A 16685-nucleotide genomic window follows, 5' to 3' on the forward strand; every position below is an offset into this window, starting at 1 on the left:
TCAAGCAGCTTCTAATCGTTTGGCAGTAGTCAGGGCTATTTCCAGCTGATAACGAATGTCAATTAACTCATATTGTAAAAGCATTCAGAGTGGGGCTGAACTGTAGTTGGTGCAATGTTTTACAGAACAGTGGACAAATAACTTTAAAATAAGCTTGCTGATTCCCTTGTAATTTATGGATCTTGCTAGGGTTTGTTTATATTTTAAGTTACCTCGTTGTGATCTTCAGCTCAGAGTGGTCTGCGAACACCTGACTTGTTAAATATTCTTCTTATTTGTAGAATGACTTAATTTTTACTAAAAACCAGGATTTGGCAACTCAAATCTTTCAAGGCTTTTATTGCGCCTTTAAATACAACACATATTAGATCATAAGCATCTTGTTACAGGAAACATTCTGTGTAACCAATAACAAGCGTTTTTTCAATACATACATCTATATATTATTGATATAAACTTCTGGTCGTTGGTATTCCTTGACAGTGTGGCTGTTGCAGAAGACTCTTTGCTGCCTTTGACTTCTTTGCCCTTCAACTCCAAGTACTTCTTCAACTTTCTTGGAACGATGAGACCAGGCAGGATACCTAACGCAAATAAAAGAAGACACAAAACAGGACATATCCCCTAATAAATCTGCTAACATAATAATTAAAACTTTATCTTCTGAACTTTTATCCTGTATAACAAAAATGCATATAATTCTACTAATCAAGCCTAATCATTTATATTCCAAATTAATGTGAGATTTCACTTCCACCCAACGAAATTATTTACTTCCAAACTTTGGCTACAAAATATCTGGAAAATCTCATACCCTCACAATCTGTTAAACTAAAACTATTATTATCTGTTATTAAGAACTGAAGCAATTAGTACTCAAATCGAAATTTGTACTAAAGCAACAGTAAAAACTGGCATAAAAGTTAACTAATATCCTTATACTTTTTTGAGGTTGTCTATAAAAAATTTCAAAATTTCGTTAATGTACGATAAATGTAGACAATATACACGTCGGCTGAAAGGTAAAATTAAATGCAATGCAATATGTTAGTTATAATATGTGCTACAGTAACTAAATCACAAATGACTATTTACTATGAAACAGGTTACACACAAGACTCGTGAATTCCGAAAATTCTAAAAAAAAAAAAAAGTATATTCATTCACGTTGATATGCACTGAAATTCATACTGAACGATTCTTTGAATGAGGATATTACCGCTAAAACTGTGAATAGCAATGAAGCACAAATGTTGATTACAACTGATACTACAGCAGCATAAACTTTTTTCGAAGCACGCAATGCACGAAGAGACACTGTATAATTATCATGACACGTACTCGAGTTTTACACATTCAATACGAGAAACCCTTTAAATTTTACATTAAGTTTTTTCGTCCTAAGTTTTCGAGGCGAGTTTGACACACGCGATTTTACTTGGGCCCAAAGGAAATACCAGAAGCCCAACTGCACACGTAAATAGAAGTAAACAAACGTGCAAATAGTACCGATTTTGCACGTCGCCGGTTTACGTCACCTTCTGGACTGATGTGCCAAAGATGAACACTCCAGCTTCAACATACCCCACACAAATAGCGTAAAATGTGCAGCGTAACCAACTACATCTTTCGTTTGCTGCAGCTATGGCAATGTTGCTCAAATATTCCAAATAGGACTGACAAGAAACATCGAATATATACAAGGTTGGGCAGCACTAGTGGTCACCTGTTTCTTTAACCAATGAGAGAGTATCACACAAATGCTGGATAAACGAAACTGGCAGGTACTTAATGGCAGACGCAAACTATCCCAAGAAAGACTACTTACAATGTTTCAAAACTCAGTTTTGAATGATTAATGAGGAATATATTGCAACTTCCTACGTGTTCCTCCCATAGCAGTTGTGAGGAGAAAATTAGATTAATCACAACATGCGAAGAAACATTTAAAAGGCCATTCTTCCCACTCTCCATACGTGGATGGACTGGGAAGAAGCCCTAATATCTGCTGCAGTGAAAAGTACCCTCTACCGTGTACTTCACAGTGGTTTGCAAAGTATGGATGTGGATGTAGATGAGTCCTCAAATGGCTACTAGAATAAAAAATTAGTGCAAAACAAAACACACTCAATGGAAGCTTACTCTTCCAAAATTCAAATAATCGTGAACAACTGTCAGGCGCTAATTTAAAGTAGTATATTGTATTATATTTCATTTCATATGCTGAACAGGTGTTGTTTTGTACTTTGTGGCCGCTGATCAGTACATGTTCACATAATCAGGAACTCATCATCACTGATATTACTGCCAAACTATGTTACACAACAGCAGGTGGTATTCATTAAGTAATTGTTGCACAACATCCTTTATTAAATGAAAACTTCAGCTGTAAAAAATGGTATGGGATAGTTAATGAGAAACTGCATATAAATGTGGTATGTGATGTGCTGTATTCATATTTGTTGATCATTCTACCATAAACCAAGAACTAACAGCTCTATCTCTAATTTCACATTCTAATGGCGACTTTCTCAAGATGTGTGACATGTGCGTGTAAACAGTGGTAAGTGTCAAAACCATGGCTACCAGCAATAGTAACTTGTCAGTGTTCATACAAGGAAAATGTTTCTCGGGGATGTTTTGTACAAATCTGAGGATTATGTGGATAACTATGACTCAGATAAAGATGCTGAACATGTTCTTGAATGCAAATACAATTAAAAAGTTGTTGATAATCAGATAAATGTGAATGAATATTTAAACAGGCAGTCATTGTTGTCTCTTACCACAGTTTACATGACTGCGAGATGGAAGAAATGTTAAGGACCATTCATAATATTATTAATGTGCTGTAGTAAGGTGGCAATAAAATTAATTTTATATTGTGCTGTATCACAGATTAATTTTTGAAATTGTTATGCTTTATTATTGCAAAAAATTATATTGAAAATCTTAGTATCATAAACTGAAACAATTCGGACTTTTGAAATTTCTATTTTTGGATACAATTTATGTTTTTAAAAATATGTGTTTCTCTAGAAATGTTTGAAAACTGTGACTTGCCTAAAAAAAAAGAATCACAGTAGATGTATTTGAAATATCTTAATTATGAGCTTTTATTGAAACTGTACTATGTAATTTCTCAAAACAACCAACTTGTCCCCACCAGTTGATTACAGCTGAGTTCTTTAATTAATTTTATACTCACGTCTACAAATAAGCACCACATTCGGGCTTGAGCGTCTCTATAATGCACTGTAACGAAACTTTGCTCATCAGTACAACATGAGGGTGTTGTTAACAATGAATGAAGGTGTCTCTCAATTTTTCAATAGTCAACAAAAGGTCGTAAGTGAGCAATTGTGCATGAATGTGGGTTACTTGCAAATTTATGCATTGTGAAGTGTAAAACGATAGTCAATAAAGAGGAAAAATTATCGACAGTCATAAGTTTTTTCTATCACATAAACGAATGAAAACTGAAAACGAAAGTGAGATAATTGCAAAATATTCTGCCTGCAATGAAATACAGCAAGAAAAGGGTGAGCCAAATTCAAATACCTCTATTAAAAATCCCACTAATTTTACTAGTCAAGAAAATATAGATCTAGCTACAACCTCTGCTAGATTCAAGTGCTTTGATGAAAAGGCTACTGGTATTTCTGTTGTGAGAAGTTATGTAGAAACTAAGGAGATTGATGAGTTGTAAAGTATAAGCATTTGCAGAATCCATGGTGTAACCTCCCCACAAAATTTAGTAAAATGAATAATAATATGAATATGATTCTAATTTTTTTGTATAACCTCAGAACAAAATTCATGAAATAATAATATGATTCTAATTTTAGTGTAACCTCAGAACAAAATTGTTTCCCATTTATAACCTCCGTACAGAAATGCATTCACATTTAATGTACCCACAAAATTCTTTTCTCATCTAATGTGAACTTGAAACAGAAAAATTCCTAAACCTCGTAATAAAAAATTAATTCAGTAACCTGGTAAATTTTGGATGACAGCAGTGCTGCGTCATGGCCCTGTAAGATCATTCTGAATAAAAAAAGCAAAAAATTCTTACCTCAATAAAAACGGCGAATATATCTGCTCCTATATAAAAAATTCCCGGCACAGCTCTGTGCAATGCTGGCCGATAGATTTGTCATTTATGAAAGGAAGCAACTGATTTTTCTTTTGCAACAATAGGAATGATCATGGATTGAAGAAATTAGTAAATTCTTTAAATTGAAATGAATGTTTGTTAGAAATTACTTTATATCACGAAGATTATTATTAGGACATTTTTAAAACATTTACATGGGAATCCAGATACATTACTAGATATGCGCGAGGCAGCTTTTTACCTTATACAATAATACTCAGGCTCCGGCATCACTGCACCGCAACCGGCCCCGCCAACATGATACACTATAGCAGACCAGAGCAGACAGCAGACAAGTGCAGACTAGCAACTACTAACTGCTACAGCTACACAGTTCCTACTGCAGTCAATACTGCTCTCTGGTCAGCGATTCTCTTATACCTTGCATATCGCAGGCAGCGCATGAGCAATACATCGAAATTACATCTGCTCAGACCTCTTACAATGGCAACATGTCAAAAATTATACAATAATTTCAAGAATGACATAAAGAGGACATTTCGATTGGACTGGCTGTCATTATATCCATGATTTGTTTATTCTAAAGCAATTAAATGTGCACCTCCAAAATTGTTTATGCTTTTCCACCCATCTGTATCACATGGCAGTCATCATGGTGTATTCAGAAGTTGTCAGTCTCCGAATTTAAAAAAGTTTCACGAATCACGAAAAATGCATATGAATTCTGAATTGCATAAATGAGCAACTGAAAAGTTAAGCAATTTTATTAATATTATGTCAACTGAACAACAGTGCAGAAGCATTTGTCAGTGAGAATCTTGCAGAATTGGTGCAAAATAACTACCTAAGTTGAAATAAATTGTTCTTGTGTGTTATATGAGTTATCTATAAGAGGAGAAACGAATTTAGATGCAGTTTTCGATTATTTATTGCAGTTTAGAGTACAGTCAGGTGAGGAAGCACTGTTCCAACATTTTGAAAGTGTCCTTAAAAATTGCACCTATATTTCTCATAGAGCCAAAGATGATTCAGATTCTGAAACAAACTGTACAGATCTAAGCTCTGCATTATCCTACAGATCATATGTGAGAGTGAACACGACATAGTTTCCACATAAATCGATTTGAAAATCCATGTTGAAGCGTGTGGTAGTGCAAAATATGGGAAACGTTATATACAAAAAAATTTTAATGGCAGGAAAACAGTTAGTTGAAGGAAAAGTGCTTGTGAGAGGGTCAATAGAAAATAATGTAAATGGTGGGAAAACATAAAATCTAGGAATGTAAAAACAGACTTCATTATAATTACACCATTAGCTTCTTTACATTTACAAAGCTGATCAGGCACTCAACAGTGCACTGTAGAAACAAATAGGAGAGAACAATGAGCAAATAATTATGTCCTCAAGTTTTTTAAATCAACAGCGTGGCGAAAACGCTTTGTCCTCACTGAAATGAAAATCTGCAGCCACACTTGCAGGTGAGTGTCACAGTAGTACAAACAGGGAGTTATCGGCAATACTTGTACTCGCACAATAGGTCTGAGAGATAGATCTCAGCAGCATTAATACAAGACTATAAGGAAACCTCTTGGGGTTTTATAACAATCAAATCTGAGTGGGAGCCCTGCAATGTTTGATTTTTGGTAATCCATAACAGGAGCAACTATATGATGTTGAAATAAGGTGTTTATTCCTGTGGCCACAGGATTAAAAATATGAAGTAACACAGTAATCTAGAAAAACAGTAAAATTGTGCAAAGTATTTAGATGATAGAAATCTTCCAAATGTTGATCTTCAATTCAAAATCCAGTTTAGGAGGCAGAAACTCAAAGTGGAAAACAATATGGTGGCTAGTAACGTGAAATAAATCAATCTGTCAGCATGAAACTTAATGGTGGTGTTAGTTCATCTCTACATACTCATCCTTCAGTGCAACACTACCGTCTCAATGATAGATGAATTGATGGAGATCTTTGTTGTACAATTCTCTATTATGAGTATTCAAGAAATGTTCCACCTCAAAAACTACCTCATGATCATTCTGAAAATGCCTACTATGCAATGTTTTCTTTACCTGAGGAAAGAATAAGTCACTTTGGTGCCATATCAGGATAATAGTGGTGGTTGGGAAATATTTGATAGCTCAAACAAGCGTTATGAGTGATTCTATCGTGTGCAGAAGGAATCTGGCCAATATTATGGAGCAAAAGCGCAACATTGGACAGCTTACAATGATTCATTGTCTTGGTAGCCTCCAACCTAATGAGAATATTTTGGTTGTATGCTCCTGTGATGTTCTGTCTCTTACAAACGTACTTTATCACTATCACACTAAGGCAGTCTCAAAACCAACTCAGTCTCACCTTGCACGAGGCTGGTTGGATTTTTGCCATTTCTGAGGCTAGTAAATCCATATTTCCACTGTTTGCTCAGGGGTTTGAATAATACACCTGCACTCATGCCCGGTAATTAGCCAGCTAAAGAAGACATCTAGGTTGGGCTGACACAGCATCAGTATTTTCGCTGCTGACTCAGCTCAGGGGGCTTTTTGAATAAATGGGAGCAATTGTTGCATCCAGCAGGAGCAAAATTTGTTATGTCCAAAATGCAAGATGTTGGAAAGTGGTTTATGAATGATTTTCACAATTTTCACCATAGTATTAATAACTGCATATGGAGATGAAACTTGTCATGTCTTCTGTTCACCACAATGAGATGATGTGTGTGATATGAAATGAATAAAATACAAACACAAAAGTATTACATAATCTACAAGTTCTACATCTCAAAGTTGCAGCTGATGAAAATACTCACTTTACCCCAGCACCAAATAGTGGAAGTGAGATTATAAAATAGTTTGTATGCTACAAAAGATGGGAATCCAGTTTCAAAATTAAGGAAGAGCAATGACTGTAAGTCTTATTAATGACTAAAGCAAAATACATTACAAATGTTCTTCACTAAGGTTGTATGTTAAATTTTCAATATTGCTCAAAATTCAAAGGATAGGAAATTAGTCTTCCAAACATTTCAAAGTGTCAACACATATTTGGTTGAGAAAGTATATCCTTACACACATATCAAACAATACTCATAAGGCAATACATTTAAACATTTTTATATACACAGGGCGTCTGTTTTAATTGAAGACATTAAAATATCTCGCAAACTACACATCAGAGCAAAAAAGTTATAATTCAAATTTGTTTGTATTGGAGGGACACGCAATGATATCACACTCAACCCCTATTCCACTCCACACGTGAAATATTCCACAGGAACTCCATTTCTAATGCAGATAACGATTCTGTGGCAAAATTGGCATACGTTTTGTCTGAAGTATTTTCTTCATTTCGCCACAGATCGTGTTGTAATCTGAGGAATAAAAATGGATACACAATCGTAATTTATGACATGTTACTCGATGGCCCTTGAATATCCAATAGCATGTGGGAGCCCACCTCCATACTGTGATGGTAGGACATACCAGAATTTCATAACTTTTAATTGGAGACGTCCTTTGCACCGTTGTATTTCTCTGACATATCGAACATGTGACTCCTCAATGCGCCATTGTGGCTGTGGCTCGAGGCAAACATTAATCTACCCTTCCAGTTAGTGTAAGTGTCGAAATGTAATACTGCCAACTTCAGTGCACTTATTGATCCACCTTTCAAATGATCATGCACAGGACAGAAACATATCTGCAGGGAAGTCAGCACAGGCGTTTCTGATGTAGTCGACCATGTCTTCATGGCCTGTTGGCACCTGCTGGTCCTCCTTATCTCTTAAATATCCCCACAGAAAGAAATCCAAATCCAGTGACCTAGTGGGCCAACTATAGGGCCACCTCTGCCGATCTACTGACCAGTGTAAGCAAGGTCTAATACCACCTGTTTTTCAGTTGTATAATGCCCTGGGCAATCATCATGCTGAAACCACATACATCATCCAGGGCAATATCCTGCAATAGTACCAGTAGTTTCTGTTCCAAAAACGTTCGATTTTTGCGTTCATTCCACCTGCCATCGATAAAACAGGACTAATGAGTTTGTTCCCCATGATGCCACATCATACGTTAACTGGCCAAATATATTGATGATCTGCTTGCCATAACCAGTGGGGATTGCCTACACTCCAGTTAATGCGACCATGGTTTGTGAATGTAAACTCATCAGAATATACTACCTTGGCAAAGAATGTAGGGGTCGTTTGCATTTGTTGACATGGTCATTCACAAAACACTACCTGGGTATGGGAATCGACCCCATGAAGCTCTTTATGCAGTGACACATGGTATGGATGATACTTATGTTGATGCAGTATTGTGATAATACTACCTATGGACATAATGGAATTGTGGTGCAATTGCCAAGCGCTTATCTGTGGATTGTGGTACACTGCCATTAGTATAGTTATTTCGTTACCAACTCTTGTAACCCATTTGTTTCCTTTTGCCAGCCTGTATGTTGCCATCAGACATAAAGGCATTCACAACCTTGTTAAAGAATGAATGAGAGCGAGCTTCTCTGGAAAACTCTCAGCATACAAGGGAACATCAGTCTCGACATTTCTCCTACATTCTCTATAAAGCAGTGTCATTTCCGTTTTCTTTTATTCTATGGTTGCAACATTCATCATTCACTTGCACATCAGTTCTCTAAATGATAGGTAGTTGTGCAGCCAATAAACACTGTGCAAATATTGTAAGGTTTAGAGCTGCTATCTGTTCTATGTCTGCATGATATGTGAGCTCTGGTCACAGTGTACTGCCTGTTATAATTTTTGTTGTAGTTCACTACATAACCATTATGGTGCGTTGAGTAGTCCTCTGTTCGATATGTCAGAGCAATACAATTCTGTGAAGGGCTTTCAGATTAGAAGTTATGAAATACTGGCCTGTCCTACCCTTGCAGCATGGAGGTGGATTCCCATGTGCCATTAGATATTCAAGGGACATTGGGTAGCATGTTCCACGCATGGGATGGGGTGGCGGGTCGAGTGTGGTATCGTTGGATATCCGCTTCTGAGACAAATAAATTGGAACTATAGCTATTATTTTATCTGATGTGTAGTTTTCGAGATACTCATATTTCAATGTCTTCAGTTAAACTGAACACCCCATGTCGTCTATTTACATTCTTATTTTTGCACAGTACACGCCCTCTATCATAGCATACTCTACACAAGTCAGAGCCTTCAATACAGCACCATTGTGCAGTTGGATACTTCAATATTTTTTACACTGAGCGTTATTTCACAAGAGAGGCTTAGATCTCTGAAAGTGAAAAGTGATTTCGGTCTTACAACACAGTAACAGATCAAAGCTGATGCCTACACTGCATATAAATAAAGATATAAAAAGCTAAAGCAATTTTCATTAAATAACATTTTTTAAGTGAACAGGAGAAGGAGAAAAGTACAGTTATTACTGCCATTATTTCCTACATAGAAAAACAAACCGTGAATAATGCTAGATTCTATGTATCCCCTTTTAAGTATTCTTTGATGTGTTTGTATGTTCACTACCATATAAATATCGATATTTTAAAATTTGTTTTATTTCTCAACATTTTTCCACAGACAATTGATAAAAAGCAACTGTTATGAAGTTTTCTGTGGACATTAACAATAGAGTGTGCTTGCTCTTAAATGTTACATGAGGAAGTGCGTGGTTTATTGTGTACCCATTGATGACAAGTGACATTTGCTTTATCATTTATTATAGTAATTTACATTACATCGTACAGTGGTTACAAGTAACATTTAAGCTTTTGCTCAACAACAGTTACATATGTTATAAATGCTAATTTGATATATTGGAATAATTTACGTGCAAATTAATTTCCTTCAACCTCGAGTGAATGCACACTAAATTTTTTTCAGAGAACTGTTGTCTGAGAATGATTTTTGCAAACAAAGTCATTACAGGAGATACATCTTATTGCTGTGGAGATATTCTTTGCTCTTCCATAAAATATACATCTCCCTTTTTTCTTCATTGGTTCCTCTTGTATATGTGTCTCTTGAACTTGTGTAAATATATAGATATATACCAACAACAAATGGTAAACTTAGTTTCACAGATCTTTCGGTAAGATGTGGCTTTCCATTTGGTTGAAATAACTCTTGCACATTGATACCAGCCATGTTCAACAATGCTTACTGTACATCCATTGTCCACCTTCTTGTCATTTATATTACTGAATATTTACTGCGAATTTGTTCAACAGTACCAACCCCACCCTTTATCTTATTATAATGTGAGGTATGTAATTGACCTCATCTACTTTTCCTTCTTTGTGGATTTTGGAAATGTGTACAACCGATTTGTTACATTTAGTTACATACAATTCCATAGTACTTAGTTCCTCATATCCAAAAATTGATGAACTCATTTTCTTATTCTTCTTGAGGAAAAGCTCAGCTTGGATTTCTTTTGTATCCTTTCTTAGGTTTCCTACATAAGTGATTTTGTTTTGTAGCAGAGAGAGAGAGAGAGAGCTAGTGAACAGCTGATATACCAGTTATATATTGTCACATTTCTATTTGTGCCTTTTATCAGCTCAGTTAATCCCCACTCAATATCAGATGGCTTATTAGAAACGCAAAACGGCCCTTCTGGCTGTTTGCCTGCATACACTTCCAACAAACCAGAGTAGCATGACTAAGAATTGCACAGAACAAATATTTTGGTACCATATCTAGGTGGTTTTGAGGAATGTGTTGTGCAAAGCTGCACCTCTGAATGTTCATAGTTTCTCATCAATAGTAGCCAATTTTCCAAGAGTATAATTGTTCATGCAGTTCTTCACAAATGCATCCCAACAGCTACTAACAGCTGCTGACCTACTTGTTTTACACCTCATATTCTTAGTTCCTTTACTGTCAGATCTCATACACCTAAGAAGTAATAAATATCTCTTTTTACTCATGCAGGATCTCATAAAAATCATTCCTCTACCGTCATTTGACAAAAGCCCCAATGCAGTTTCGTGGTCTCCACCTTTGAGGCCAATAAAATAAAGAATGCCTAATACTACACAAATCTCATTTCGATCTATCAGCTTAGCATCCCCATCAACATCTACATATCTACATACATACTCCGCAATCCACCATACGATGCGTGGCGGAGGGTACCTCGTACCACAACTAATATCTTCTCTCCCTGTTCCACTCCCAAAAAGAACGAGGGAAAAATGACTGCCCATATGTCTCTGTACGAGCCCAAATCTCTCATATCTTATCTTTGTGGTCTTTCCGCGAAATGTAAGTTGGCGGCAGTAAAATTGTACTGCAGTCAGCCTCAAATGCTGGTTCTCTAAATTTCGTCAGTAGCGATTCACGAAAAGAACGCCTCCTTTCCTCTAGAGACTCCCACCCGAGTTCCTGAAGCATTTCCGTAACACTCACGTGATGATCAAACCTACCAGTAACAAATCTAGCAGCCCGCCTCTGAATTGCTTCTATGTCCTCCCTCAATCCGACCTGATAGGGATCCCAAACGCTCGAGCAGTACTCAAGAATAGGTCGTATTAGTGTTTTATAAGCGGTCTCCTTTACAGATGAACCACATCTTCCCAAAATTCTACCAATGAACCAAAGACGACTATCCGCCTTCCCCACAACTGCCATTACATGCTTTTCCCACTTCATATCGCTCTGCAATGTTACTCCCAGATATTTAATCGACGTGACTGTGTCAAGTGCTACACTACTAATGGAGTATTCAAACATTACAGGATTCTTTTTCCTATTCATCTGCATTAATTTACATTTATCAATATTTAGAGTTAGCTGCCATTCTTTACACCAATCACAAATCCTGTCCAAGTCGTCTTGTATCCTCCTACAATCACTCAACGACGACACCTTCCCGTACACCACAGCATCATCAGCAAACAGCTGCACATTGCTATCCATCCTATCCAAAAGATCATTTATGTAAATAGAAAACAACAGCGGACCTACCACACTTCCCTGGGGCACTCCAGATGATACCCTCACCTCCGATGAACACCCACCATCGAGTACAATGTACTGGGTTCTATTACTTAAGAAGTCTTCGAGCCACTCACATACTTGGGAACCAATCCCATATGCTCGTACCTTAGTTAGGAGTCTGCAGTGGGGCACCGAGTCAAACGCTTTCCGGAAGTCAAGGAATATGACATCCATCTGATACCCTTCACCCATGGTTCGAAGGATATCATGTGAAAAAAGGGCGAGTTGCGTTTCGCAGGAGCGATGCTTTCTAAAGCTGTGCTGAAGCATGGACAGCAACTTCTCTGTCTCAAGGAAATTCATTATATTCGAACTGAGAATATGTTCGAGAATCCTGCAACAAACCGATGTTAAGGATATTGGTCTGTAATTTTGAGGATCCGTCCTTCTACCCTTCATATATACAGGCGTCACATGCGCTTTTTTCCAGTCGCTCGGGACTTTACTTTGGGCAAGAGATTCGCGATAAATGCAAGCTAAGTAAGGAGCCAATGCAGTAGAGTACTCTCTGTAAAACCGAATTGGAATCCCATCAGGACATGGCGATTTATTTATTTTCAACCCATTCAGCTGCTTCACAACCCCAGCGATGTCTATCATTATGTCCTCCATACGGGAATCTGTACGAGACTCAAACGGCAGTATGTTTGTACGATCCTCCTGCGTGAAAGATGTCTCTAATGCTAAATTTAAAATTTCAGTTTTCGTTTTGCTGTCTTCCGTTGCCAGGCCACACTGATCAGTGAGTGACTGGATGGAAGCCTTCGACCTGTTTACCGATTTTACGTAAGACCAGAATTTCCTTGGGTTTTCAGCAAGATCTTTCGCTAAGGTATGTCGGAGGTAGTGGTTGAATCCTTCACGCATCGCTCTTTTTACAGCAGCACGAATCTCTACTAACTTTTACCTGTCCTCATTCTCCCGATCTTTCTTGTACCACGAGTGCAACTGCCTTTGTTTCCTGAGCATTCTCCGAATTGCTCTGCTAAACCACGGTGGGTCTTTTCCGTCCGTAACCCATTTTTTCGGCACATACTTGTCCAATGTGTGATTTACAATGTGTTTAAAATTTGCCCATAGTTCTTCCACGTCCATCCTACTGGAAGTAAATGAAGTCGATTCATTTACTAAGTGGGATACTAACAACTGCTTATCTGCTCTTTCTAGTAAGAATACTCTCCTAGCCTTCTTGACCGACTTTTTAACTTTCATAAACATAGTCGTAATGACATCATCATGATCACTATTCCCTGTCTCAACACTGACACCGTCGATGAGGTCTGGTCTGTTCGTGGCTACCAGATCAAAAATATTTCCATTACGAGTTGGCTGTCGATTTAGCTGCTCAAGACAGTTTTCGGATAATGTGTTCAAATGTAATTCACACGACGGCTTGTATGTACCATCTGTAATGAATCCATAGACATCCCAGTCTATACTAGGTAGGTTGAAGTTGCCTCCGACTAATATAGCATGATCTGGGTACTTCAGCGATACAGAATGTAGACTCCCTCTGAATGATTCTAGAACTGTCACGGAGGCACCTGGTGGCCAGTAATAACACCCCACAATTAACTTTATTTCCCATAGCCCTGTTAAACGTGTCCAGATAATTTCACAATCACACTCTACTTCGACCTCAATAGACACAATGTTTTTGTCAACTGCAATGAAGACACCACCTCCTACGGTGTCTAATCTGTCTTTCCGATACACGTTCCAACCCTCACTAAATATTTCAGAACTTCCTATCTCAGGGTTCAGCCAGGTCTCAGTTCCGAGAATAATTTGCGCGCCACACGCTTCCTGGAGGGCAGTACATTCAGGAACTTTATTCTGGACACTCTGAAAATTTACTACTAATATCTTGATACCTGAAGTGTCTTTACACTGAGCGCATCCTAATTCCCCTGCCTGCCCGTCGACTGGTGAGTGTTCATCAGGACACCTTGCACTACTGCCTAGCCTAAAAAACCCCCATGTGCACGCCACAAGTGCTCTGCTACCCGAGTAGCCACTTCCTTTGTGTAGTGCACCCCTGACCTATCTAGGGGCGTCCTACAATTCCCCACCCAATAGCGCAAGTCTAGAAATCTGCAGCCAACACCGTCACAGTCGACGAAGCCTCTGGTTGAGACCCTCCACTCGGCTCCAAACCAAAGGACCCCGATCCACTCTGGGAACGATGCTGCAAATAGAGAACTCTGCTTGCACCCCGCGTGCGAGACCAGCGGTCTTCACCAAATCCGCCAGCCGCCTGTACGAACTGAGGATCGCCTCAGAACCCAAGCGACAGGCATAATTGGTGCTGACGTGAGCAACTAATTGCAGACGACTGCACCCCGTACGCTCGATAGCCGCAGGCAAGGCCGCCTCCACATCTTGGATGAGGTCCCCCAGTAGACAAATCGAGTGCTCCTTAGATTTCTTTCCAGCCCTGCACGCTATTTCCCTAAGGGGCTCCATCATCCGCCTAACGGCATCTCTAAAATAATTTTCTTATTGCCCTTTTCTGTGAATTTGTACATTTGTAAAATATACAATTTTATCTGTCATATGAATACTTCTTATTTTATGGAATGCTTCAGTTTCCTCTACAATACCGCATGCTGTCACTTTAGGGTCAGGAAAGATTTTGATAACATTTTTTGCTGGTACAGGAATGTTTTTTATACATATCAGTTTCCATCCATTTTGTTTCTTTGTTTATTCCTGCTAGTAAATATGGTGTCTTCAGGATCAAAGGAAGGTAATCTTTCATAGTATTCAATTTCAGAGTCACTATCATGATCACTCAGTCACTATCATGATCGCTCAGTAATATTATTTCATCCTCTCCAACAGAAAAAAATTATCAATATCTCCACAGTTGTCTGCTTCCGCAAGCAACTCTAAAAGAGTCTGCTATAATTCCTCCTCTAGCAAGTATTTTTTGGCCCTAAAATTAGAAACATGAGCTATTATTAAAAGCTATTGAAGTGTAATGACGGACATCTCTGGAATACGCCTCTTTTTTGAACACTGTTTCGTGTAAACGTACAGGAGATAGTGTTGACAATTTGGAATAGTACGTACATGATCAGACGCATAATGTGTGCGGTACACGGTTGCTGCAGTTCCAGGTGTAAGTTATCATTACCCTTGACCTGTTGGTGCTACAATAGCTTTGGCACAACAAAACATAAGCTAAACAATGACTAGAAAGGTATTGACAATTAGAAGGCTGTAAGGCTTAGCATTTGTCCGGTAGTGGGGAAAAGGTGTTTTTGGGTACAAAAATGCACCGGAGCGTCTTCTCTAGGGTTAAGGTTTCGCCTAATGTGGAATCTCCGCCATTTGAAGGTGAAGTGGGCTGTTGTTTTGTTGACAACTTGTGTGAATCGGACTTTTAAACACTTGCTGTTCCGTCAGCAGTCTGTGTGAACTTTTCCTTTGAAATGATTACATATAGTATTTTTTTAAAAACATTTCATTTCATGACGTCCAGTATGAAGCGGATTTTAGCGATAGGTGTTCTAGAGTTATCAATTTGCGCATCCGGCTCTTTTCTCCAGATTCATAGACGAAAATTCAGGATAATAGTTTTTTCCCGTTTTTTTATGCTAAAAATTCACTTAACAAGTTTGTGCTTTCGTTTATTATATCCCGATGTTCATGACAGTATTTGTTGTTTGCTATAGGATATCTATCATCTGTAAAGAGTGTGTTAGTAGTGAGACTGGCATTGAACTGTTGATATCCCATGTATAAGTCGTTTTTAGCAATAAAATGTTGAGCAAATTGAATAATCGTTTTACACCAATACATTTGCAATGCAATTCCACTATTTTTGTCGTAAGCGTGTATCCTAGAAACAGTCAGAAGACTTAAGATCTTTGACTACGGATATTACATAGTAAAGCGAGGCTTTGTTGTATGCTGTGAAATGTGTAGGCGTGAATAGTTGAGATGTGTTTGTTGTTAGTGGTGTTTGTGTGGTGGCCACCGTTTCTCAAATGAATAGAACTTTGGAAATTTTCGTCTGAGTTTGGCGGGTATTTTACAGATATGGTTCCGACTTGACAGCGAAACTGTGTGAACTGAGTTTAACATGTTTATATTTCAGAAATTGAAAGGTAAGGTAGCTGGGAGTGAGTAGTTTTAACGATAATAAAATTCTATAGCGGTAGTATCAGATGAATAGCTGTACCCACAATGCTGCTTATGTTGTGCCACCATTCTAGCGCGAGACTGACAGACAAAGAACTTGGAAAAACAGTGATCTGTGAATTTTCAGTATATTTATTCACTGCTCAGAACTGCCCCCCTACGTGTTTACATTTCTTGGTCACAGAGAGTTATCGAATATCAGGATTTAGATTTACTTACGTGGCCGTCCCCTTCAGAACCTCGAAGTATCGAAAAAGTTTAAGCAGTATGAGAGAGTGATGAATCCCACTAGTACTGGTGTAATTATACTAATTGCAGTGGTATGAATTCCAAGCCTTTTTCTCTTCCACCTCTGGGACCAATAACCCAGCTGTCACAACTCAGTAAATAACTGACGACAACAGGGC

The 16685-nt window shown here is 38.0% G+C and overlaps 1 protein-coding gene across 2 annotated transcripts in view; it reads left to right on the forward strand.

Annotated features, from left to right (window-relative positions):
• Window positions 1-16685, forward strand: part of LOC126457533 (deubiquitinase DESI2) — a 124010-nt gene that overhangs the window by 19429 nt on the left and 87896 nt on the right. Inside the window, exon 1 of one of the 2 annotated variants that reach the window (XM_050093888.1) lies at window positions 16009-16244. The exons of the other annotated variant lie outside the window; for it this stretch is intronic. The gene's annotated coding sequence lies outside the window, so the exon portion shown is untranslated. Of the gene's footprint in view, window positions 1-16008; window positions 16245-16685 lie in introns of those variants that run through there. 2 annotated transcript variants of the gene reach the window in all.

The sequence above is a fragment of the Schistocerca serialis genome, chromosome 2, assembly GCF_023864345.2.
Source record: "Schistocerca serialis cubense isolate TAMUIC-IGC-003099 chromosome 2, iqSchSeri2.2, whole genome shotgun sequence".
NCBI lineage: Eukaryota > Metazoa > Arthropoda > Insecta > Orthoptera > Acrididae > Schistocerca > Schistocerca serialis.